The sequence below is a fragment of the Mobula hypostoma genome, chromosome 5, assembly GCF_963921235.1.
Source record: "Mobula hypostoma chromosome 5, sMobHyp1.1, whole genome shotgun sequence".
NCBI lineage: Eukaryota > Metazoa > Chordata > Chondrichthyes > Myliobatiformes > Myliobatidae > Mobula > Mobula hypostoma.
Window position 1 is genome coordinate 198128747 of NC_086101.1, and position 26735 is coordinate 198155481.

A 26735-nucleotide genomic window follows, 5' to 3' on the forward strand; every position below is an offset into this window, starting at 1 on the left:
TTAGATGAAATCAAAATATGACATCTCTGAAGCTATCAGAGATACTAAGAGACAGTACCAGTCCAAACTCAAATCCCAGGTCTCCATCAGTTGTGGCAGGGCATGCAAGCTTTAATGGACTACAAAAAGTCAGGCTGCATCGCTGACAACACAACATCCCCTCCTGTTGAGCTAATGCATTTTATACTCATTTTTAAAAGAAGGGAATGCGCATGTCACCACGCATCCAGACAACCTGCAGTGCACCTGAACCCACAGTCAATGTTGCAGATGCAAGATCAGTCTTCCAGAGAGTGAACCAATGGAAAGAATCTGGCCCAGATGCTATCCTTGGCCATGTCCTTATATCATGAAAAGATCAGCAGGCTAGGGTACTTGCAGGCATTTTTTAATGTCTCCCTGCTTCAATCCGTCATTTCCTCTTGCTTAAGTTGACAACTATCATCTAGGTACCTAAAAAAAAACAAGAAAATAGGCCTCAACAACTACTTTCCAATGGCTCTAACATCTACCATCATGAAGTGCTTTTGACAGGCTGGTCACAGCATACATTAATTCCAAACTTTCAAATAACCTCAACACACTGCATTTTCCTGACTGCCAAATCAGGTTTACACCATCTTCTTGGCTCTACATTCATCTCTGGAGCATCTCCACAGTAAAGACACCTAATGATTTTTTTAGTTAACCACAGCACCACCTTCAATACTGTAATTCCAAAAATTTCTTAAGATGTTTGCACAGACTTGGTATATCATCTTTTATAGATGCACAGTGGAAAATATCCTAACTGGTTCCATCATGGCCAAAGAACCTGCAAAAAGTGATGGATACAGCCCAGTCCATCACAGAAAAAGCCCTCCCCACCATTCAGCACCTAATACCATAAGATATAGAAGCAGAATTAGGCCATTAGGTAGGCGCCAGCAATTTGTGTAAAGCAGGGGTCGCCAACCCGTCGATCATGATCGACCAGTCGATCTTTGAGACCTTCCCAGTAGATCACGAAGAAAAATCAAAAATAAATACACAAATTCCGTTGTAATGTGAGCATTATAGAAGTAAGTAATACTAATTAAGATAATGGTAATATAGCAATATTTTCGCTAAAAAGCTGTTTGTAGAGAGAGATTGTTTCCGGGTTGCGGGGGTTTAGTTCCGTTCTTTCTGCCAAGTGCGCATGTGTGTAGTTCCCCCACCATGCAATGCATTTTCAGCGTAGCCTGTGCTGCATCAAAGTGACCAATCAGATTAGATAAGAGTACAGACTGTTGCAAGCATCAATATACAGGAATAGTCCCCAACTTCCGGGTCGCGAAGCATGCAGTGGTGCAGCGGTAGTCAGGATGCACACAGCACATCTTTAAGAAAAAAAGCCAAAATAAACAAGCTAATTAATTAGGTGCCACCCGGCACATAAATGTCCGCTCAGATCAGAGGCGACGCAATCGGCAATCGTTCGTGATATCCTGATAGCATAGCGGAGGCTCCACGAAAGAAGGCGAAAGCATACAAATTCCATCCAGAATTGGAAGAGGAATTTCTATTTACCTTGGTGAAAGACAAGTGTGTATGTATGTTGTGCCACCAAACACAAGCACTGACTAAAAAAGGGAATCTGAAGCGCACCGCAACACTAACCACCAGGAATTTAAAGAAACCTACCCCCCAAGGAGCGCAATTCGTGCCTGGAAAATTGAGCTGAAATCGGGGTTGAAGGCCCAGCAATCGTTTTCCACAAAACATGCCGCTCAAAATAAGGCTACTATTGAAGCATCAATTCGTGTAAGTCACCTTTTGGCTGAACACAAGAAGCCTTTTACAGATGGCGATCTATTCAAGGAAGCAATGGTCATTACCGTAGAGACTGTTTTTAATGACTTTAAAAACAAAAACGGCATCACAACCGCAGTACGTAATATACTGCTTGGCCCTGCAACAGTGACAAGAAGGGTAGAGTCACCGTCAGAGGACATGAATATTTTTCACTACAGTTTGATGAATCCCTGGATGTAATGCAAACAGCTCAAGCATGTTGTATTTGTCAGAATGGCTTTCCAGGATTTTACAACAAAGGAGGACTTCCTCACTCTTTTGCAATTAAAGGAAAGAACGAGAGGTGAGGATATTTACAATGAGTTTAAAAAAATGTCCGTGAAAATGACATCCCCATTCATAAACTGGTGGCAATTACTACCGATGGGGCCGAGCAATGCGCGGTGTGCATGTTCGTTTTATACCACTAAAAAAGTCAGTGCCTACTTCAGGTCAACTTATCTATGTGAAATTGCATTTTCACGGATGAAAATTATTAAATCTAAGTACATGAGCTGACTTACTGACAGACACCTCACTAGGGTTGCCAACTTTCTCACTCCCAAATAACGGACAAAAGTAGCAGTCAAATCCCAGGACATTTGTGTTTACCCCGAGAAAGACTACCACTACCACGAAGTCTTGTGCGGGCACCTGTGTGCGCATGCGCACACGTGCCGATTTTTTTTTTACCCCACAAATCAGTTTTGGCTTAATTTTCATTATTTCTACCTTATATAGGCTGTGTATCTATCCTATCATTCCTGCTTTTACTATATGTTAGTGTTATTTTAGGTTTTATGTGTTATTTGATATGATTTGGTAGGTTTTTTTTGGGTCTGGGAACGCTCAAAATTTTTTTCCATATAAAATAATGGTAATTGCTTCTTCGGCATAAAGCATTTCAGCACGGAAGGTTTCATAGGAACGTTCTACCTTAGCGGGGGGAATACGGGACAGTTGGTAACCCTTCACCTCACAGACTGGCTGGCTGTAGTTATGAGCCAAATTTCAGGGAACAAGCAGAAAGTATTCAGACCTAGTCACACTGAGTGCAACAATCAATTTGTGTTGAAATAAAATAAATAATGAAACTTAGATTTAAAGCTGTGAAGTATTGTAATATTCATAAAGAAAGACAGCTATGGCCTGTTTGATATGCTAGTTACAGTGTCTTCTTGTTTGAATTAATTTGAAAGTTTGACAAAAGTATTTTGTGTAATTCAAATACAATTCGCCCAAATAAAAGGCCTCAAATTAGAAGTACAATCTGAGCTGTTTTTTCTCTAAACAATTTAGTAGGTAGATCTTGCCTTTCACTGAGGTCAAGGTAGGGGATCTTGGGCTTAAAAAGGTTGGTGACCATTAGTGTAAAGGAACACTTCGCATCCAGTGGCCACAATGCCATTAGTTTCAAAGTAAATATGCAAAAAGATAGGTCTGGGCTGCAGGTTGAGATCCTAAATTGAAGAAATTTTGATGGTGGGATCAGAAATAATATGGCAAGTGCGGATTGGGACAGCACGTTTTCTGGCAAAGGTGTACTTGGTAAGTGGGGGAGGAAACTAAAAGTGAAATTTTGAGAGTACAAAGCTTGTATGTGCCTGACTGGCTGCATCACTGCCTGGTATGGGAACTATACCTCCCTTAATCACAGGATTCTGCAGAGAGTGGTACGGACAACCCAGCGCATCTGTAGTTGTGAACTTCCAATGATTTAGGACATTTACAAAGACAGGTGTGAAAAAAGGGCCTGACGGATCATTGGGGACCCAAGTCACCCCAACCACAATCTATTCCAGCTTCTACTACCAAGGAAATGGTACCGCAGCATAAAAGCCAGGACCAACAGGCTCTGGGACAGCTTCTTCCACTAGGTCATCACACTGATTAACTCACGATGATTTAAGTGTATTCCTATGTTACACTGACTGTTCTGTTTATTATAAATTATTGTAAATTACTATGATTGCACATTGCACATTTAGACAGACGTAACATAAAGATTTTTACTCCTCATGTATGTGAAGGATGCAAGAAATTAAGTCAATTCAATTCAGAATAAAAGGTTAAGATAACAAATGTAGGGAACCTTGGTTTTCAAGAGATAGACAACAAAAAAAGGTGCGTAGAAGGCATGGGCAGGTAAGATCAAATGAGGTGCTTATGGAGTATAAGAAATGCAAGTGAACACTTCAGAAAGAAATGAGGAGAGCTAAGAGAAGGCATGAAGTTGCTCAAGCAGACAACATGAAGGAAAATCCCAAGGGGTTCTGCAGACATATTAAGAGCAAAAGGATTGAAGGTACAAAATTGGTCCTTTGGAAGACCAGAATGGTAACCCATATGTGAAGCCAAAACAGATGGGGGTGGGGGGGAACTTAAATTCATTCTTTGCATCTGTATTTACTCAGGAGATGGACACAGAGTCTATAGAAGCAAAGCAAAGTAGCAGCAGTTTCATAGACCCTGTACAGAGGAGGAGGAGATTGCTATCCTGAGGCAAATCAGGGTGGATAAGTCCCCAGGGACTGACAAGGACCCTACAGGAGACAAGTGCAGAAATTCTGGGACCCTAGCAGAGATATTTAAATCATCCTTATGTAGCCACCCTGGAAAGCTTTAGGCTCGCTCAACTCGCTGTCGTCGAGGGGAAGCAGCCTTCGGCCCCGCCAAACTGGGTAATCAAGTTTGTGTGGGTGCTGTGTGATGTACCCCACCCCGCCAAATAACAGACAATACACCATATACGTTTAAATGATTACATTTATAGATATTACTGGAACTATGTAATTAATAGAGATAAAATATAAAAGGAAAGTAAAAGGCGCCAAACTTATCAAAGTTCAACCTCTTCGTGCACAACAGTTGGAGCTCTAGTAACGGTCCTCTTTTCACCATCTGATCCCCTCTGACCACCTCGGCCCACCACCTGGGACCAACCACAGTGGTCGACCAAACGCTCCACACAAGTCTGTCTTCGTCCCCTCTCCTCGCCAAAGACCCTGGACCTCAGACTCCGGCTTGGGATCCATCTCGTCGGCCAGCTCACAGCACCGCATTCACTCTCTCTCTCTCCCCATTGCGCCTTCTGCTCAAAAACCCATGCATCACAATAGCTTACAGACACACAAAAAAGAATAACATCTATCCCAATTGGTTAGCAACTGAATACAACTCTCTCTATAACCCAATCAAGCTTCTAGCGAGAGAACTTTCTCAGCAGTTAACATAACAAAGAAGCCATTTTGATTAGCCTATGCAGTAACATAAAAGAAGAAATCCCTTACGCTTAGCAACAGGAGAGGTACCAGAGGATTGGAAGATATCCAATGTTGTTCCACTATTTAAAAAATGCTCTAAACATAAATCAGGAAATTATAGGTCACTAAGTCTGACATCAGTTGCGGTAAAGTTATTCCAAGTTATTAGAAGGGATCTGGACACGCAAGTATTTGGAAAGACATGGACTGAATAGACAATCAGCATGACTTCCGGAGTGGTAGGTCATGCCTAACTAATCTTTTTGAGGAAGTGGATGAAGACAAGCAGTGGACATTGTCTACATTGATTTTAACACAGCATTTGACAAGGTTTTGAATGGGAAGTTGGTCAAAAAGATTTAGTCGCTCAGCATTCAAGATGAGGTAGTAAATTGGATTAGACATTGGCTTTGTGGAAGAAGCCAGAGAGTGGTAGCAGATGGTTGCCTCTCTGACTGGAGGCTTGTGACTAGTAGTGTGCCACAGGGATCAGTGCTGGGTCCTTTGTTTGTCAGCTGTATCAATGATCTGGATGATAATATGGTTAACTGGATCAGCAAATTTGCAGATGACACCAAGACTAGGTGTGTAGGTGACAGTGAGGAAGGCTATCATAGCTTGCAGAGGAATCTGTATCAGCTGGAAAAATGGCAGATGGAATTTAATGCAGACAAGTGCGACATTTTGCACTTCAGTAGCATCAACCAGGGTAGGTTTTACACAGTGAACAGTAGGGCACCAAGGAGTGTGGTAGAACAAAGGGACCAGGGAATACAGGTCCATAATTCATTGAAAGTGGAGTCACAGGTAGATAGGGTCATAAAGATAGATTTTGGCACATTGGCCTTCATAAATCAATGTACTGGGTACAGGAGATAGGATGTAATGCTGACATTGTACAAGACGTTGGTGAAGCCTAAGTTGGAGTATTCTGTACAGTTTTGTTCACTGATCTGCAGGAAATATGTAAACATAGAAACATAGAAAATAGGTGCAGGAGTAGGCCATTCGGCCCTTCGAGCCTGCACCGCCATTTATTATGATCATGGCTGATCATCCAACTCAGAACCCAGCCTTCCCTCCATACCCCCTGACCCCTGTAGCCACAAGGGCCATATCTAACTTCCTTTTAAACATAGCTAATGAACTGGCCTCAACAGTTTGCTGTGGCAGAGAATTCCACAGATTCACCACTCTCTGTGTGAAGAAGTTTTTCCTAACCTCGGTCCTAAAAGGCTTCCCCTCTATCCTCAAACTGTGACCCCTCGTTCTAGACCTCCCCAACATCGGGAACAATCTTCCTGCATCTAGCCTGTCCAATCCCTTTAGGATCTTATACGTTTCAATCAGATCCCCCCTCAATCTTCTAAATTCCAACGAGTACAAGCCCAGTTCATCCAGTCTTTCTTCATATGAAAGACCTGCCATCCCAGGAATCAATCTGGTGAACCTTCTTTGTACTCCCTCTATGGCAAAGATGTCTTTCCTCAGATTAGGGGACCAAAACTGCACACAATACTCCAGGTGTGGTCTCACCAAGGCCTTGTACAACTGCAGTAGTACCTCCCTGCTCCTGTACTCGAATCCTCTCGCTATAAATGCCAGCATACCGTTCGCCTTTTTCACCGCAAGGTTGAAGTAGTACAGAGAAAATTTACAAAGCTGTTGCCGGCTACACACACACTTGAATTGAGGAAAGATTGATCGGTTAGGATTATATTCCTTAAAAGGTAGAAGTTTGAGAGGAGACTTGCTAGAGGTATACAAATTTATGAGGGGGATAGATAGGGTTAATGCAAACAGGCTTTTTTCCACTGAGGTCGGATGGGACTACAACCAGAGGTCATGAGTTAAATGTGAAAGGTGAAAAGTTTAAGGGAAACAGGAGGGGAAACTTCTTCACTCAGTGCTCAATTTCAATGTTTAAGAGAAGTTTGGATAGGTACTTGGATAGTAGGGGTATAGAGAGCAATAGTCCCAGTGCAGATCAATGGAAGTAGGCAGTTTAAACTGTTTCAGCATGGACTCAGTGGGCCAAGTCTGCTCTGCCACTTCATCAGGGCTGATCCATTTTCCCTCTCGGTCCCAATCTTCTGCCTTCCCTCCGCACACCCCCCCCCCCACAATATTCCTTCATGTCCTGACCAATCAAGAATCCTGCTTTACGTATTTGTAAAGACTTGGCCTCCACAACTGTCTGTGCCAACAAATTCCACAGATCCACTACTCTCAGGCTAAAAAAAATTCCTCATCTCCATTCTAAAAGGATGCTCTATTCTGAGACTATGTCCTCTGATCTTAGACTCTCACACCATAGGACACATCCTCTCCACATCCACTCTATCGAGGCTTTTCACCATTTAATAGGTTTCAATTTGGTCTCCACACCTTCTCCTGAATTCTCATGAATACAGGCCAACAGCCAACAAACACTCCTCATATGAGAAGCCTTTCAATCCTGAATCATTTTCATAAACCTCCTTTGTGCGTAGTGCGCATGCGCCGGTCGTGCATGCAGCCTGTTACAGTTGCTCTGCAGTTTCTTACTTTTAAACTTCTTAACTTAGTTATTTGTTGTATTTTTTTTTCCTCACGGTAACACGTTGAAGCTGCACCCTCTCTAACATGCTGGTGGAGAGAGTTTTACTTGTTTTTTTAGCGCTGGAACTAGTTACATTCGGACACGTCTCGTTAGCGTGGCAGCAGGATGGCCACATTGTTTATTCCAGGGACCAATTGATTGCGCTCTTATCCACTGTTTTTTTTAACCAATTTCCCCCGGGATCAATAAAGTATGACTATGACTTTGAAGCCTCTCCAGTTTCAGCACATCCTAAGATAAGGGGCCCAAAAACCGCTCACAATACCCCAAGTGAGATCTCACCAATTCTTTATGAAGCCTCAACATTATCTCCTTGCATTTATATTCTAGTCCTCTTGAAATGAATGCTAACATCGCATTTGCTGCCCTCACCACAGACTCAAACTGTAAAATTAACCTTTAAGGAATCCTCCACAAGGACACCTTTGAGCCTCAGATTTTTGTATTTTCTCCTCCATTTAGACAATAGTCAACCCTTCCTGTCACTGTATTCCACCTGCCACTTCTTTGCCCATTCTCATCCGTCCGTAGCCTCTACTTCCTCAAAACTACCTACCCCTCCACTGATAAAGTTTAAGGGAATGGGGGATTCTCAGATCCCTGTAAACAATGAATTAAGTACTGACTATGTCTGTGACTGCAGTATGTTTGAATAATGTCTCAGCTGCTTTCTTTGGAGCAAGATGATTAAAGTTCACCCAGATCCACATAGACGTCTCTGGGTTTTTCACACCTTTTGATTTTGACAAAAAGCAGTATCTGATGGAAATTAGACAGAACATTCCTTTCTTAATTAAAGCATAAATTTGACAGACGTTCTTATCTTTGTAATTAAGTTGTGGCTCCAGCAAACCACGTAGGACATTCTTTTCTTTAATTAAGGTGGCTGGAGTGTCTAACAAATTGATTGTACTTTTGTATCAATAGTCCATTGACTTGGTCGGAATAGTTAACAAACTGATTGTTCTCTGTATCAATAGTCCATTGACTTGACTGGAATGGTTATCAAACTGATTGTTCTTTTGTATCGGTGGCCTTATAACTTCTGACAATTCTGACATCAGGCAGTGAACTTGTAGAACTGCCGAGATGAGAAAGGGTCTCTCCTTAATGTCGGGTCCAAGTTCACTCGCCGGTTGAGCTCGAAGAAACAAACGGGTGGAAAGATAAGTAACGTTCTTTTTGTGCTGTCGTTATTTGATCCAGCAAAGTTGCGCTTACACCACCTATCTTCATATCCTCTTGCAAACTTTGCAACAAAACCATCAATTCTGTCATGCAAATCATTAACATATAACAAAAAGAATTGGTCCCAACACAGACCCCTATATACCACCACTAACCACTGTCAAACAGCCAAGAACGGCTCCCTTTATTCCTACTTTTTGTCTTCTGACAATCAGCCAGTGCCTTATCCACGCTAGAATCTATCCTGTAATACCATGGACTCGTAACTTGTTCAGCAGCCTCATATGTGATACCTTGTCAAGGGTCTTCTGAAAATTCAAGTACACATCTACAAAGTGCACTGCAGCATCCATTATCAAGGACAACCATCATCCCTGTCATGCTCTCTTCTCTTCTTGCTGCTACCATAAGAAATGAGATACAGAAGAATTAAGTCCCATACCACTAGCTTCAGGAATAGTTTTTACCCTTCAACCATCAGGCTCCTGAACCAGCATGGATAACTTCACTTACAACACTGAACTATCACTGAACACAACCTATCAAGGATCCTACAACTCATCTTCTCAGTATTATTTACCTATTTGTTATTATTTTTGGTTTGTTTTGAATTTGCAGTTTGTCTTCTTCTGCATATTGGTTGCTTGTCAGTCTTCTACATAGACTTTCATTGAGTCTACTGTGAATGCCTGCAAGAAAATGAATCTCGGGGTGACATACCATATATATACTTTGGAAACAAATTTGCTTTGAACTTTATCCAAACTTCGGACCCTGGGAATCAATGTCTCCATCTGCAACTGGGTCCTTGAATTCCTGATAACAGATCACGATCAGCAAGGACAACTCTGTCACAATTATTCGACCATGTTATGTCTTCATCCCCTACTCGGCTCCCTGTACACTTGTGACTGTGCGGTGAAATTATGTTCTAACTCCATGCACGAGTGTGCAGATGATACCATGATACCACCATAGTGGGCAGCATCTCAAATAACAATAAGTCAGAGAATACAGAGAATAGGAAGTAGATAGCTTAGTACTATGGTCATACCTTTTCCTCAATGTCAGCATAACAAGAGCTGGTCGGCGGTGGGGAGGGTGCAATGTATATGTTCCTGTCTACGTCAATGGTGCTGAGGTTGAGAAATTTAGATGTTTTTAAGTAATTTTTATTGATACAGCATAAAAAGCATTCTATCTGGTGCACAACAGCTTGGTATGGCAACTATTCTTCATCTAAGCACAAGATACTGCAGAATTATACACACACCAGCCTGCCCTCTATGGCTGTGTATACTGGGAATAAACTGTCAATATTTCAGGCCGAGACCCTTCATCAGTCCTGGTGAAAGATCTCAGCTCGAAACTTCGACTGTTTTTTCCCATCCATAGATGCTGCCTGACCTGCTGAGCTCCTCCAGCACACTGTGTATTGCTCTAGGTTTCCAGCATCTGCAGTACCTCATGTCGTTGTCTATTTTTGATGCCTCAGAAAATCAGCCCAAATCAAAGACCCCACCCATCTCAGATATTTTCTTCCCCTGTCCCATCAAGCAAATACAGAAGCCTGAAAGCATGCAACACCAGGCTCAAGGACAGCTTCTAACCCCACTGTTATAAGATCAAATGGTTCTTTAGTACAATAAGATAGATTCAACTTTACAATCTATATGAACAGTATTCAAGACATGCTTTTTACTATATCTCAGTACGTGACAATAAAAAAAGTTACACCAGAAGGATTGCAATGATAGAAGGCAACACATGATCAACTTTAAGACCAATTAAGAATACAGTGGATTCTGGATGACTGGAACATATCAGGACCAGTACATTTTGGTCCAATTAAGCAGCTGTCCCAATTAGCCGAAGTTTCATGGAAATAGTCAAAGTTTTAGAAAGATAAACTGATCCATTTAAATGAAATATAGATGAAATTAGAACACTGTATACTAGTTCCTAATAGTAATCAACGAAGGAATTCATCCAATGTACACAATGAACAAAATCAGCAGACACCTAGGGCAGATAATGAAGTGCTTTTGTACAATGCTATCAACGATTGCATTCTCCAAATTTTCATTTTCATTGTAATATTCGGGATTATAAGACCATAAGCCATAGGAGCAGAATTAAGCCATTTGGCCCATCAAGTCTGCTTCACCATTTCATCACATCTGATCCATTTTCTCTCTCACCCTAATCTTCTGCCTTCTCCCCATATCCCTTCATGCCTTGATCAATCAAGAATCTCACAACCTCTGCCTTAAATATTCGTAAATACTTGGCCTCCACAGCTGTCTGTATCAACGAAGTCCACAGATTATTGTCCATACCTTCAAATTCTTCATATTTATTAACTTGAAGTAACGCCATCGCTTCATTTTCACTCATGGCAATTTCTGGCATCCCCAAGCCTGAATGCTTTAAACAGCAGTGAGCAAAATAGTTCTGAATTGTCTTACTGCTTACTTCTCACTATCAGTGAGAAAAATCACTGTTTTTTGAATACAAAGACATGCAACTATTTAAAAACCTCTTATGCTAAGCATGGTGTAGCATCTAATGGCCACACAAGTACACGCAACTGATGCTAATTAAAATGTTCAGCAAGTCTCCTGCCCCAATTAGGCAGAATAGTGACCCAAATAAACGAAGGGAATCCTGGTAATTTTCTCAACTAGTTTTTGTTCCTTAAGAGTTGTTCCGAATAAGCAGCTACCCCAATTAACTGATGGCCCAATTAATTAGATCCACTATGTTGGGCTTGTCAGCAATAAAATGGTTAAAAAGGTGAAATTCCAATACTCCAGAGATAAAGACATATCACTAAAGGACAAAAAAAATGGCAAATGTGACATCACTGTTCAAAGAGATGCAGTAACAAATCTTAAGATTAAAATCCATGAGTTCATTTATACCAGTGGTCCCCAACCACCGGGCCGCAAAGCATGCGCTCCCAGGCCGCGAGGAAACAATATGATTTGGCGATATAAAACGATATGAGTCAGCTGCACCTTTCCTCATTCCCTGTCACGCACTGTTGAACTTGAATGCACGCAAGGGCATTACGCACACGTCATCCATGTCAGCGTGGGACGAAGATCAACTGCTCGAGCTTGCAAATGACGGTGGGCTGAAAAGTATGTTTGACAGAACATCTCTACTGGCATTCTGGATCAAAGTCAAGGCTGAATAGATAGCCACGAAAGCACTGAAAACGTTGCTTCCATTTCCAACATCGTATCTCTGCGAAGTGGGCTTTTCTGCAATGAATGCAATGAAAACTAAACTGTGGAATAGACTGGACACAAGGAACCCCCTTCAAGTATCACTGTCTCCCACCACCTCTCGATGTTGCATGGAAACAAGCCCAGGGCTCCCAGCGATATTGGTGTGTTGCAATGATTTTATATGTTTATACGGGGAAAATATGCACTGTGTGTATAATATTAAATTTGTTAGATAAGTCCTTTTAGAAATGAAATTGAGCGTATTAGCCACTTATAAGTGACTTAGTTGACTAATCACCTATATTCCGATTGTGATTAACACCCCCCACCCCACCCCCACCGGTCGGCCGGTCTGCAAGAATATTGTCAATATTAAACTGGTCCGCGATGCAAAAAAGGTTGGGGACCCCTGATTTATACTAATGGAGACATTGAATCAAGAGGGGAAAAAAACACTATGGTTTGAGTTAAAAAAGGAGGACTTATGCAAATCTGTCAAAGGCAAATAGTCTCTCTCACAAACAAACGATAACATAGAAGAAAAAAGGAGTTGCAACCTGGCCCACCATTTAATACAATCAATGTTAATCTATGCCAGGCCTCATTTCTTCTGTGCCAGTTTGTCATTGCCACAAATTCTCTGGCCATTTATCTAACTCCTTAAATACCTCTAATGATCTGGACTCCACAACCCACTGGAGTAGAAAATTCCAGAGGTTCACCATAATAGATATGATAGATATGATGGGGGATTTTCAAAAGATATCTGGCTATGTATTACATACATAAAAATCTGGTTGGTGAAATGAAAGAGTCAAAAGAATAGGTAAAATGGCTCATGGACAAAGTAAAGTCATAATAATGTGATGCACACTTTAAAGAATGGGAAGCAGTGTCACCACCCAGATGTCAGCACTAGGAGCGCAAATTTCAAAAATATACAAGTGGCTATCGGCATGCAAACCAAATTCTGAGAAGGTTACAATGACACCAAATGTGGAAAGATGGTAAGAAGTGAGAAGGCCAACAAATAGACCATAAGAAATGGCTCTCAAATGAGCAAACAACTGGCATATGAAATACAGAGCAACAGGAAGTGATGCAATTTGGTAAAGGACAAAACAATATAATAGATTAGATCTGCATAGGTCCTAATGATAGGTAGCAACAGAGGGACCTGGAGTATATATCTGTAAATCTTTGAAGGTGATAGGATATATTGAGAAACAGAAAAAAAAACTTAGAAATCTTAGACAGTACAACCTAAGTCCTTGCAATCCACTGACTTACTATCCACATAACCCCATAATCAAGAGGTCAGTCGTGTATTACTGGTTAGTAAACATTTCCAGAGCCATTTCCTGCAGTGTTCAGGATTCTCATTTGCCATGAGACAGATTACATTTTAGTGTCAAAGCTGGGGTCCAGAGTGTGATCCCATGAAGCCATAAATTGCATATATTATTTGTTATGACAAGCTGAAATTTATATAGAATTTATCTCTGAGGAGGGGCTAACCACGACATTATTAGTCTGCATCATTGCCTGTTTTCTTATTGGTATCTATATGAAGTCTGTGCTTCTAGCCCTCGCAGATAACAAGGGCAGGTAAAAGAGTACAAATGCAGAGAAGATTACAAAACATTGATTAAACCACAACTGGAGTCACATCTAATTCTATTCAATACACTTTAGAAAGAACACAAAGGTCTATGAGAGGTTCTCAAAGAGATCTCGCAAAATGGTTTTAGAGGTAAAGGACTTTAGATTTAAGGTTAAGTAAGGAGTAGCAAGGAATACAGGGTTCACCTCATAGATTTAAATGAATAAGGACGAGGTAGTTTGAGTAGAGAATAAATTCCTACAATGACCTCTACCTGTTCAATGAAACTTATGTAACTGTACAAAATCTTTTCAAATTAAATAAGGCAAATATGTTAGCAACAACAGCATCAATGGATACGTAAATATCTCCCATTGACACTGCCACCTGAACCTCTATCAACAACCAAACACTATTAACCAAATACTCAACTAGACTTGTTCTGTAAATATTATAGCACAAGAACAGGTTAGACTCCAGGTGCAAGGTTCAGAGGGTTAAGACACATGGTGACCAATGCAAGCTGATTCAATGAATCCACAACTAGGATTTCATCAGTAGCAAGCTGCCAGGGAGGTGGTGGAGCAGATGCAATTACAATGTTTAAAAGGCATCTGGATGGTACTTGTATAGGCAAGGCGTACAGGCCTAAACTGGGCGTGTAGGATAGGTGTATACGGTTAGCGTGCCCAAAGTAGGACAAAAGGGGCCACAATAGGCAATATCATTAAAGCAGGAAGTATTGGTGGAAGAATATTTCTCTTATTAGAGGTTTGTGACTAATGGTTTATCACATGGATCAATGCCGAGAATTTTGCCATGTGATATTTATTAACTATCTGAATGCAATTAGATGAGTTGACAGTATTATGGATAGCAAGGAAGTCTGTCCAAGATACATGTGATGAAGGAGGTATAGGTCCATAGTTCAGAGCAGAGAATACAAGCCAGGATGTGATGTTGCAACTTTACAAGACATTGATTAGGCTGCACTTGGGAGTTCTAGTCACATCACCACACAGGGGGAGAATGTGCTTGTATTGGAGTGCGCAGGGAAGATTCACCAGTATTTTCCTGGATTGGAGGACTTTGGATATCAGAGAGACTGGATAAGCTGTGCTTGATTTCCCTGGTGAGGAAGAAGCTGAAGAGTTACCTGATAGAGGTATACAAGACAATCAGAGGCATGGAAGGGTGGATAATCAGAATCAATTTTCCTCTGCTAGGACTATCCAAGACAACTGGGTATAGGTATAAGGTGAGGGGAAGAAATTCTGAGACACCCAAGTTTTTATTTGCACAGGCATGAAGTGGTTAAATCAGATAAAATATTTAGACAGGGTAGTAGACAGGCAAGAGAGAGGGATAGTCCCCTAATTTGGGCTGTAGTCTTGATGGCCAAAAAGGACATAATGAGCTGAAAGGACTGTTTCTGTGCTGTACAACAATAAATACTTGAAACTTGATCATTATTCTTCCTTCATCACTGATCTGAATGCTGGAAAGGTCAATAGAAGGGCTACAGCAGTTCAAGACAGTGGCAACAAGGATTACCAATGCTGGCACTATCAGTAACACTTAAATGGAAAAAAAAGATTCAAAGACCAGGAGTCTCAAATTCAAAGTGATTATAGAAGGTGCAGGAAAGAGGAAAACAAAGTTTCTTTTAAATAATTGCACTGACTTCTATCTGGAGTTTTCTGCTCAACCAGATGGCGATAGCAGTCTTATAACTTAGAACATCATTGAAGGTAGTCATTCAGTCCAGAGTTCATGACAGCTCCAGGTGAACAATCTCATTTTCACCTCATTTTCTGTCTATTTTCATGAATCCTTGCAACCCTTAAAACAAACAGAACAGTACAGCCCATTTCTGCAATAAGTATGCCAATTTAACTAACTTCATCTGCCTGCAATTAAGTCTAACTGTCTCTTATTGTATCTGGTACTGTCTCCTTAGCAATATGTCCCATGCACCTACCAATGTATGTGAAAAATTTGCCTATCTCCTTTAAGATGTCCTCTTTAAAGCCTCTATCTTTTTACATTCCCTCCTGGGAAAATGAATGACTATCAATGTTGCTTATGATCAAATCACCCCTCAGCCTTCAATACTCGCAAAAAACATTCCAAGTTCATCCAACTCTTCTTACCGCTAATCCTCTATCATAGAGACTCATCAGGTCTTCCTTGATTATTCTTGCCTTTAGTCAACTGTAAGGAGAAATTTACCATGACCAATTAATCTATCAACACATCTCTGGAGTGTGCAAGTAAACCTGAGTGCCTAGAGAAAACTTGTTCATGAACAGAATATGCAAACTCTGCACAGACATGGTCAAGATCAACCCTGTGTTCTTAAAACTGAGGCAGCCACCCTGCCTCGTGCTTCACTGTGTACCCAATGTTAACAAATCTCACTTAATGACACCTTAGTGAAAATAGAGAACATCACAGCAAGTAGTGTCTGTGCCAAAATAATTATATGATTTGACCATGTAGGATGTTCCAACCGAAATATCTCAATTTTAATGTTACACTAATTAAAACGCACTTATAAAACATAATGTTAATATTTTGTCACAAAGCACATCTTTTTTCCTTAAACTTAAAACTGGAATAAGAAAAAGGTCTTTATTTAACCATCTTCCTCTGCCTTCAGAACATCAATACAATCAAAATTATTGCATTTGCTGGAAATCTCAAGCCAGCCAATATCTGTGCCATCCTTGTAAAGGAAATAAATATAAGAAATAATTAATACAATGAACGTTCTGATAAAAAATAATTGATTTAAGATGTTTTCCTCATCATTTATGCCAAATCTATTTTCCTTTTTTCTTTTCAAATCTTTTTATTATTATCCAAAATTAACATGAGTACATTGAAGTAAGCAACACTTACAATGACTCAAGAAAATCTATTTTCCAATATTGTTTTAGTTTCAATACACTAGGAAAAATAAATCACTTGCACTTGATAATGTAGTAGAGATATTTTACATTAAAACAAAAGAGATAAATCCTCAAACCATGCAGCTGCCAGGGTACCCCAAGATACACAGATTCTTTTTGAGACGGAAATTCGATAAAGCTTTTTAAAAATTCGATAAAGTTTTCACTGTCAAAATCAGACTATCAGACACTATAATTCCAAGTGGTCAGAGCTTTTTGAATTTAATACCAGGTGAGAAAAGAAAGCATTTTCCAGAGTTAAATAACAATGACATTAATCAAAGATCGCCACAGGTCAAGGAAATATAGCGATTATCAGAGGACTGTTTAATAACAGTGAAAGTCTAATCCATCAGTGCCTTTTCACATTAATTTACAGCAAGTTTTCTAAATATTTTACAGCGTGCATGATTGGTCAGAATATGAATTATGTACATTATATGGCCAATGAAACTTCCAATCGATTCTTTCTAAGCATGAGAAGTAAGATTGTTAAAATTAGAATGCTGGACATTTATAGCGACAATATTTCGATTAGGTACAACTTGTGCATTGAGATAAAATCCTGTTCAAATTTATCAACTGATTCAAGTATTTGAAGTTGCAAGAATTATACCGATGATACAATATGGCAAGATGAAGCTTCCGTGTTTGCAAACAATGAACCTCAGCATCTGTTTACACTGCAGTGTACTGAATCAAATTTTGATACAATAGTTTCGCCCACACAAGTAAAGCGATGACGCACTAGCGTCCGGCCATTGAGATATGCAACTAGGTATACACCCATCAACACATGCGAATACTTCCACACTAAAATTTTAGGAAAGCATATTTACGTTGGATATCTGACTATAAATGATTTAGTTCATACAGACTCAACAACCGTTTCAACTGTGCACTTACATTCCCAGGCAAATGAAACAACGGCAACGTTTCACTTTCACTTCAATCGAAGTTATCCTTTCAAAATTAATCACATTAACAGATGCAACAGCTGTTCTACATTTCTCAGCCGATCTATGCACCAATATCTTAAAAACACTGCAAAAGACTTTCGTTCTAAGTGTGTGAAGCCTGAGAACGTACCAGATTCAGTCCTTAACGCACAAACTCCGTGCATAATGTATTAAAATCCACTCGGATATTCATCAGCAGAGGTAGGATGCTTTTACCCCACACTAACAAAACATAAATGAATTACACATGACAAACATCACACAACGGCCACGAAGCACCCGCACTCCGGCAGCCAAGGTCTCCAGACAGACTACACACAACCACTAGGCCTCAGTGAATCAAACAAATATTCCAGCCGTCCACAGCCGGAGACAGCAGCCGAACAATGCAGCTAATCCGTGGCCTTCCTGGAGGCCTCACGGGTCCCGGAACAACACAAAGGAGAGACGGACAGTCGGCAGGTTCAGTCCGGGGCTGACCCCCTCAAATCAGAGCAGCCCACCGCCATCAGGACCAAACTGCATCGGCTCTAACTCAGTGGATTTCTCGGACCAGGACCCAGTACCCACAGTGCTCAATACTGGTGTCTGATCTGGGCCTGAGGTAAACCTTGCCCCCAACAAGCCGAAGCCCGACCGCCAACAGCGCCGATCGTCGGCAGCACCTTCTATCGCAGGCCCTCAGTCCTGCCCGCTCCCCGCCCACTCCCCCGTGAGGCCAGTGGGCCAGACCGGTTTTACTCTCCGAAAACCGAAGAGGCCTCACTTCCTCTTGCGGCCTAAGGTCGGGCTCGACCCGCTCCCGCCCTACCCACTCATCCCCGCTGTGTTAGGCCTTGCTGCCGAACAGCCGCCATCATTCCCGGCTCAGCGAGAGCGGAAGGGCCCGAGGGCGGACCAAGTCAGCGACTAGGCCCGAGTCCGGGGCCTCGCCCGCCTGCAGCCCCATTCCCGTCGACCCTTAATGCGGAGGTGGGTTCTCTCCGGCGCGCCGGATTTTACCTCAGGAAGAAGCCGCTGTCGACGCGGCGGCCGAGGCGAGCCGTCTCCTCCGGTCTCCGCGGCGATAAACAGGGCGGCGGGCAGAACAACAACACTCGGCGGACATGAAGGGACGTGAACTCGCGGCGCGCTCCCTCTGCCGCCCGCCAGCCCACCGTGCGGCCTCGGCTCGGGCTTAGCGGCCTGCCCTTCGCCCTCTGCTCTTCACGCTATCGCGGTGCGCGCCTCCCGAGCGGCGGCCGACTCGCGGGCTCGGCGATCGCGACTCCCCTCTCGCAGACAAAATGCCGACCGGAAGTGAACGAACAAGCACGAGCGGAGGGGGGGGGAGGATGAAGGCGCCAAACGCCAACACTTCCGGCTGCAGCGCCCCCGCGCGCTCACAGACCCGCACCGGACCCGGAGGTCCGAGCATGCGCGCTTTCGGACCGCCTCGTCCCACCACCGGGCGACCCGAAGGCCCGGCAATGCGCGTGCGCGGCGGGCCGGCTTCCCTCTTTGCTTTTGGCGGGAATTGCTTCCTATCGGCCGTTTGCCCTCGTTGGGCCCTGGTCCCATAAACTATCTCCGCTTGAAGGTATGCAACGGCTCTTGGAATAACTTGAGTATTGTGTATAAGGGTGAGGTCAGATGCACGTTAAATGACAAGGCCTTTGGGAACATTCAGAAGGATCTTGAGGTCCAGGTCCAAAGCTCCCAGAAAGTGGTAACACAAGTAAAAAGAGTGGTTAAGAAGGTGTACGGTATGCTTGCCTCCTTCAGTTGGGATGCTGAGTATAAAAGTCAGGTCATATTGCAGCTACATAAAACTTTGGTCAGGCCATATTGAGATCCAAATGTGTTTATCACCTGTACATCAACAGCGAAATGCAGCCTTTGTATTGCGGACCAACACACCCAAGAATGTACTAGGGTGTGTGGGGGGGAAAGCTACGACTTCTGGAGTTCTTTTATCAATACAGTATATGGACGGAGCTGGTAGAGTGCCTGTAACACTGGATCTGTACTGGGAAATTTATTTATTTTGCAAGACAGCACTGCCAGCTATGCCGACCCAAGGTACTGGAAATGAGGTACTGCAAGTGGGAGGAGTGTCTGTCAATGAATACGTTGGGTCTAGTAGATATAATTGTATTAATTTTGAAATAGTTATGAGGAAGAAGCTGTTTCTGAATTATTGAGTGTGGATCTTCAGTATCCACCTATCTTTGTATAATCCAAGTTTTAGATTATGAAGACACGCAGTCCTCTTTTATTGTCATTTAGTAATGAATGCATTAAGAAATGATACATTATTTCCTCCGGTGTGATATCACAAAACACAGGACAGACCAAGACTGAAAAAACTGACAAAACCACATAATTATAACATATAGTTACAACAGTGCAACAATACCATAACTTGATGAAGAAATCCATGAGCGCAGTAAATTTAAAGTTTCTCAAATGTCCCACATCTCACGCAGACGGGAGAAGGAAGAAAAACTCTCCCTGCCATACCCAACCACGGTCTGACTCTGAGTCATCCGAAAACTTAGAGCTCTGATCAGCTCAACGACACCGAGTACTGAGTGCCATCTCTGTCCGAACGATTCGACCTCCTTCTCGGTCGCCAAAAGCAGGCAAGGCCGGGGATTTTGAGGCCTACCCTCCGAAAGATTCCCGACCACAGGGTAATGACACCAGCGAACGGGTGTTTCAGAAATTTCTCCAGATGTTCCTCTGTGCTTTCACGTCCATTCTCCATCAAATCAGAATTGTCCACGGCCCCTATTTAACAGATACAATATCATTTTTCACCGGAGGGTTGCGCACACGCAGGCGCACCGCCATCTTCTCCTCCCGCCTTGCAGATGATATAAAGATAGGTGGAGGGGCAGGTAGTGGTGGGGAAGCAGGAAGTGTGCAAGGTTGGACAGGTTGGGAAAATGGTCAAAGGAGTGGCAGATGGAATGCATTGTATGACTTTGGTAGAAGGCAAAGTTGATAGTAAAGAAGGCAAATGTATTAATTTCAGAATATGAAAGCAAGGATGCAATGCTGAGACTTTATAAGGCATTGTCAGATCGTAATTGGAGTATTGTAAGCAGTTTTGTGTCCCATGTCTAAAGACCAATGTGCTGGCATTGGAGACAATCTGGAGAAGGTTTATAAAAATGATCCCAGGATGAGTGCATTATTCTCTGAGGAGTGTTAGATGGCTCTGGCTGGAGTTTAGGAGGATGAGGGTGAATCTCACTATACAGGCCTGGATAGAGTGGATTGGAGAGGATGTTTCCAGAACTGGGAGAGTCTTGGACCAGAGGCTCAGATTAAAAGGATATACCTTTAGAACAGAGGTGAAGAGGAATTTCTTAGCCAGAGGGTGGAGAATCTGGAATTCATTGTCAAAGATGGCGGAACAGTACAGGCCCTTTGGCACATGATATTGTACCTACTCCAAAATCAATCTAATGCTTCCCTCCTGAATAGCCCTCCAATTTGCTTTCATCCATATGTCCGTCTAAGAGTCTCTTAAATGCCTCTAATGTATCTGTGTCAACCACCATCCCTGCAGCACATTCTTCACACCCACTGCTTTTTGTGTTTAAAAAAAACCTGCCTCTTGACATCTTTCTGGTGCTTTGCTCCAAACACCTTAAAGTTGTTCTGCCTTGTTTTAACCATTTCCACCCTAGGCATATGTCTCTGGTTGTCCACTCTTGTCATCTTGTATACCTCTCAGTCTCCTTTACTCCAAAGAGAAAACCCCTAGCCCATGCAACTTATCCTCATATGCCCTCTAATCCAGGCAGAGAGCGTGGAAAATGTTCGACTGCAACATTTAAGGAATGTTTGGATCATTACATGGATGGGAAGCTTTGGTCCAAGTCTGAGACACTGGAACTAGTTCAGAACAGACAAGATGGGCCAAAGGGCTTATTTTGTATGTTGAAGTGCTCAGTGACTCGATGCATAGGTGGTAGCATCAAACAAAAAGAAAATTATATTAATAAAGAGAAGTTCAGAATCAGACCAAATCAATGAGTTCAAAAGCAAAAAAATCCTGCAGACACCAGTAATCTGAAATTTAAAAATGCATAGGTTCTTGGTCAGTCAGGGTGTCAACAGAAGAAGGCTGGAGAGTGGGTTGAGAGAGAAAAATAATTCAGCCAGGATTGAATACTAGAGCATACTTGATGGGCTGAATGGCCTCATTCCATACTTGTTTCTTATAGTCTGGTAGAACCAGAGTTTTTCCCAGGGTGGACATGACAAATACTGAAGAACCCGGCATTAAGGTAAAGGGGATATTTAAAGCAGATTTTGGAGGAAATTATTTTGCACCAGGAGTTGTGAGTGCGTGAAATCCACAAACAGGAGGTGGTAAAAGGGGTAGCAAACTCCGACTGCTGGAGTAACTCAGCAGGTCAAAGTTCCAAATGATTTGTATTTACAAAGAACATATATGTCACTACATACAACCCTGAGATTCATTTTCCTGCAAGCATACTCAGCAATTCAACAGAATAGTAGATATAGCAGGATCAATAAAAGATCAACAAAAGTGCAGAACTGAGCAAACGCAAATGTAAATAAATAGCAATAAATTTCAAGACCCTGAGATAACAAGGCAAAGAGTCCTTAAAGTGACACTATTGGTTCTGAGAACATCCAAATGGATGGGCAAGTGAGTGTAGTTATTCCCTTTGTTCAAGAGCCAGGTGTTCAGGAAGCAACAATGGAAATGAATAAATAGTCAAAGTTTCAGACCAAAACTCTTCTTCATGTGGGAAAAGGAGATCTGATAGCATTTACATAGCTGCATCAGTAGTCATGGAAGGTAAGGATATGGAACATCCACATTGAATAGAGAGATATGGACCGTGTACAGGGAACGGAGGGATATGGACCGTGTACAGGGAACGGAGGGATATGGACTGTGTACAGGGAAGGGAGGGATATGGACCATGTACAGGGAACGCAGGGATATGGACTGTGTACAGGGAACGCAGGGATATGGACCGTGTATAGGGATCGGAGGGATATGGACCATGTACAGGGAAGGGAGAGATATGGACCGTGTACAGGGAACGGAAGGGTATGGACCGTGGACAGGGAAGGGAGGGATATGGACCGTGTACAGGGAACAGAGGGATATGGACCATGTACAGGGAACGGAGGGATATGGACCGTGTACAGGGAAGGGAGGGATATGGACTGTGTACAGGGAAAGGAGGGATATGGACTGTGTACAGGGAAATAATGATATGGACAGTACTGAGAATGGACGGATATGGACCATGTTCAGACAGGGAATGGTGGGAAGTGGATTCTGTACCGAGTAGGGAGGGATATAGTCTGTGTACAGGGAATTGTGGAATATGGACCATGTACCAGGAATAGAAAGACGTGGACTGGTACAGGGAATGGAGGAATATGGACCATGTACAGGCAATAGTGGAATATGGACAATGTGCAGGGAATAGAGGGATATATACCATGTACAGACAAGGAATGGAGAGATATGGACCAAGCATAGAGAGGAAATGGAGGGATATGGACTGTGTACAGAGAGCATGGAGGGACATGGACCATGTACAGGGAATGGGGAGTGGCGGGTATGAACTGTATACAGACAGATAATAATGACATAGGAACCATTTCAGGGAATGTTGGGAAATGGACTGTGTACAGGGAATGGAAGGATACCAACTATTTAAATGTAAGGGAGGAAAGCCTTAATCCGATGACCCAGTTAGCAGCAGGACCGGGCCATAGCAACAGGTTTCTGGCAGGTCGGCAACGCTTGTTTAAAATGTGAGCTTCATAGGTGTTCAGGCCCAATCAGCAGCAGGCCAAAGCGTCAAATTTTCTTGCAGGTCGATGACACTTGTTTAAAAGTACAGAAGGGACAAGCAGGGTGGCCATTACTGGGAGAGGCCAGTGGTGAGAGTAGGAGTGTTGAGCTTTGACTCAAAGGAGGCTTCGGCTCGAAAGAGGCATTGGCTATGGGTAAGCTTTTCTTTTTATCTTACTGTACCTAGTGTAGTAAATGGCAGCTGTGTGTTCTTCATGCCGGACGTTGGAGTCCTGGGAGACCCAGAGTCTCCCAGGGAATTACATCTGCATAAAGTCCATCTATCTGCAGCTCCTTGAAGACCATATTAGGGATCTAGATCAGCAGCTAGATGACCTTCGGCTTGTATGGGAGAATGAGGTGATAATCGATCAGAGTTAGTACAGGGAAGTAGTCACCACTAAGTTGCAGGAGGCAAGTAGCTGGGTGACTGTCAGGAGAAATGGAAATATGAATAGGCAGTTAGCACAGAGCACCCCTGTGGCCATTCCCCTCAAAAATAGGTATACTGCTTTGGATACTGTTGTGAGGATGACCTCCCAGGGGAATGCCATGGAGACCAGCTTACTGGCATGGAATATAGATCCATGGTGTAGAAGGGAAAGAGGGAGAAGAGGGGAGGGGTAGTGATAGGGACTCAATAGTCAGAAGAACAAACAGGAGATTCTGTGGACATGAACCAGGCACCCGGATAGTATGTTGCCTCCCTGGTGCCAGGGTGAGGGACGTATTGGATCACGTCCACAACATATTGCAGAGGGAGGGAGAGTAGCCAGACATTTTGGTACATACTGGTACCAATTACACAGGAAGGAAAAGCCAAGAGGTCCTGAAAATAGAATTTAGAGAGCTAGGTAGAAAGCTGAGAAGCAGGACCTCCCGGATAGGAATTTCTGGATTGCTGCCTGTGTCACCCGCCAGTAAGGGTAGATCATAGAATAGTACAGCACAGTACAGGCCCTTCGGCCCACAATGTTGTTCCGACCCTCAAACCCTGCCTCCCATATAAGCCCCCACCTTAGATTCCTCCATATACCTATCTAGTAGTCTCTTAAACTTCACTAGTGTATCTGCCTCCACCACTGACTCAGGCAGTGCATTCCACGCACCAACCACTCTCTGAGTAAAAAACCTTCCTCTAATATCCCCCTTGAACTTCCCACCCCTTACCTTAAAGCCATGTCCTCTTGTATTGAGCAGTGGTGCCCTGGGGAAGAAGCGCTGGCTTAAGGGTCTCGGCCTGAAACGTCGACTGCACCTCTTCCTACAGATGCTGCCTGGCCTGCTGCGTTCACCAGCAACTTTGATGTGTGTTGCTTGTATCTATTCCTCTTATTATCTTGTATACCTCTATCATGTCTCCTCTCATCCTCCTTCTCTCCAAAGAGTAAAGCCCTAGCTCCCTTAATCTCTGATCATAATGCATACTTTCTAAACTAGGCAGCATCCTGGTAAATCTCCTCTGTACCCTTTCCAATGCTTCCACATCCTTCCTATAGTGAGGTGACCAGAACTGGACACAGTACTCCAAGTGTGCCCTAACCAGAGTTTTATAGAGCTGCATCATTACATCGCAACTCTTAAACTCTATCCCTCGACTTATGAAAGCTAACACCCCATAAGCTTTCTTAACTACCCTATCCACCTGTGAGGCAACTTTCAGGGATCTGTGGACATGTACCCCGAGATCCCTCTGCTCCTCCACACTACCAAGTATCCTGCCATTTACTTTGTACTCTGCCTTGGAGTTTGTCCTTCCAAAGTGTACCACCTCACACTTCTCCGGGTTGAACTCCATCTGCCACTTCTCAGCCCACTTCTGCATCCTATCAATGTCTCTCTGCAATCTTTGACAATCTTCTACACTATCTACAACACCACCAACCTTTGTGTCGTCTGCAAACTTGCCAACACACCCTTCTACCCCCACATCCAGGGCGTTAATAAAAATCACGAAAAGTAGAGGTCCCAGAACAGATCCTTGTGGGACACCACTAGTCACAATCCTCCAATCTGAATGTACTCCCTCCACCACCACCCTCTGCCTTCTGCAGGCAAGCCAATTCTGAATCCACCTGGCCAAACTTCCCTGGATCCCATGCCTTCTAACTTTCTGAATAAGCCTACCGTGTGGAACCTTGTCAAATGCCTTACTAAAATCCATATAGATCACATCCACTGCACTACCCTCATCTATATGCCTGGTCACCTCCTCAAAGAACTCTATCAGGCTTGTTAGACACGATCTGCCCTTCACAAAGCCATGCTGACTGTCCCTGATCAGACCATGATTCTCTAAATGCCTATAGATCCTATCTCTAAGAATCTTTTCCAACAGCTTTCCCACCACAGACATAAGGCTCACTGGTCTATAATTACCCGGACTATCCCTATTACCTTTTTTGAACAAGGGAACAACATTCTCCTCCCTCCAATCCTCCGGTACCATTCCCGTGGACAACCAGGACATAAAGATCCTAGCCAGAGGTTCAGCAATCTCTTCTCTCACCTCGTGGAGTAGCCTGGGGAATATTCCGTCGGGCCCCGGGGAATTAATGCATGGCTGAGAAGCTGGTGAAGGCAGCAGGGCTTCGGGTTCTTGGATCATTAGAATCTCTTCTGGGGGAGGTATGACCTCTTCAAAAGTGACGGCTTGCACCTGAACCCAAGGGGAACCAATATTCTCACGGACAGATTGTAAGAGCTGTCGGGGACAGTTTAAATTAAATTGGCAGTGGAGTGGGAACCAGAGTGAGGGGACTCAGGATAGGACAGATGGTAAAAAAGCAAAGATAGCATGTAGTCAGACTGCCAGGAAGGGCAGGCTGATGACAGGAAATAATTGCAGCCAGCAGGGTGAGTATCAGTGCATTAGGGATGCAGAATCGAAAAGGATAGCATATACAGTACTGAAAGTGTTACATGTCAATGCACGAAGTATAAGAAATAAGATGAATGATCTATTACAGATTGTCCGATCTGATGGGGCCATCACTGAATTGTGGCTGAAAGATGATTGTAGTTGGGAGCTAAATGTCCAAGGTTACACATTGTATCGGAGGGATAGGAAAGTAGGCAGAGGGGGAGGCATGGCTCTTCTGATAAAGAGTGGCATTAAACCCGTAGATGATGTGACATAGGATTGGAAGATGCTGAATTCTTATGGGTTGAGTTAAGAAATTGCAAGGGTAAAAGGACCTTGATGGCAGTTATATGCCTCCCAGCAGTAGCTGCGATGTGAACCACAGATTACAACAGGATATAGAAAAGGCA

The 26735-nt window shown here is 43.0% G+C and overlaps 1 protein-coding gene across 4 annotated transcripts in view; it reads right to left on the bottom strand.

Annotated features, from left to right (window-relative positions):
* LOC134347278 (nipped-B-like protein) overlaps nt 1-18926 on the bottom strand; it is a 518044-nt gene extending 499118 nt beyond the window's left edge. For all 4 annotated transcript variants that reach the window (XM_063049674.1, XM_063049675.1, XM_063049673.1 and 1 more), the window contains exon 1: nt 18623-18926. The gene's annotated coding sequence lies outside the window, so the exon portion shown is untranslated. The remainder of the gene's footprint in view (nt 1-18622) is intronic.
* Nucleotides 18927-26735: the final 7809 nt, after the last annotated feature.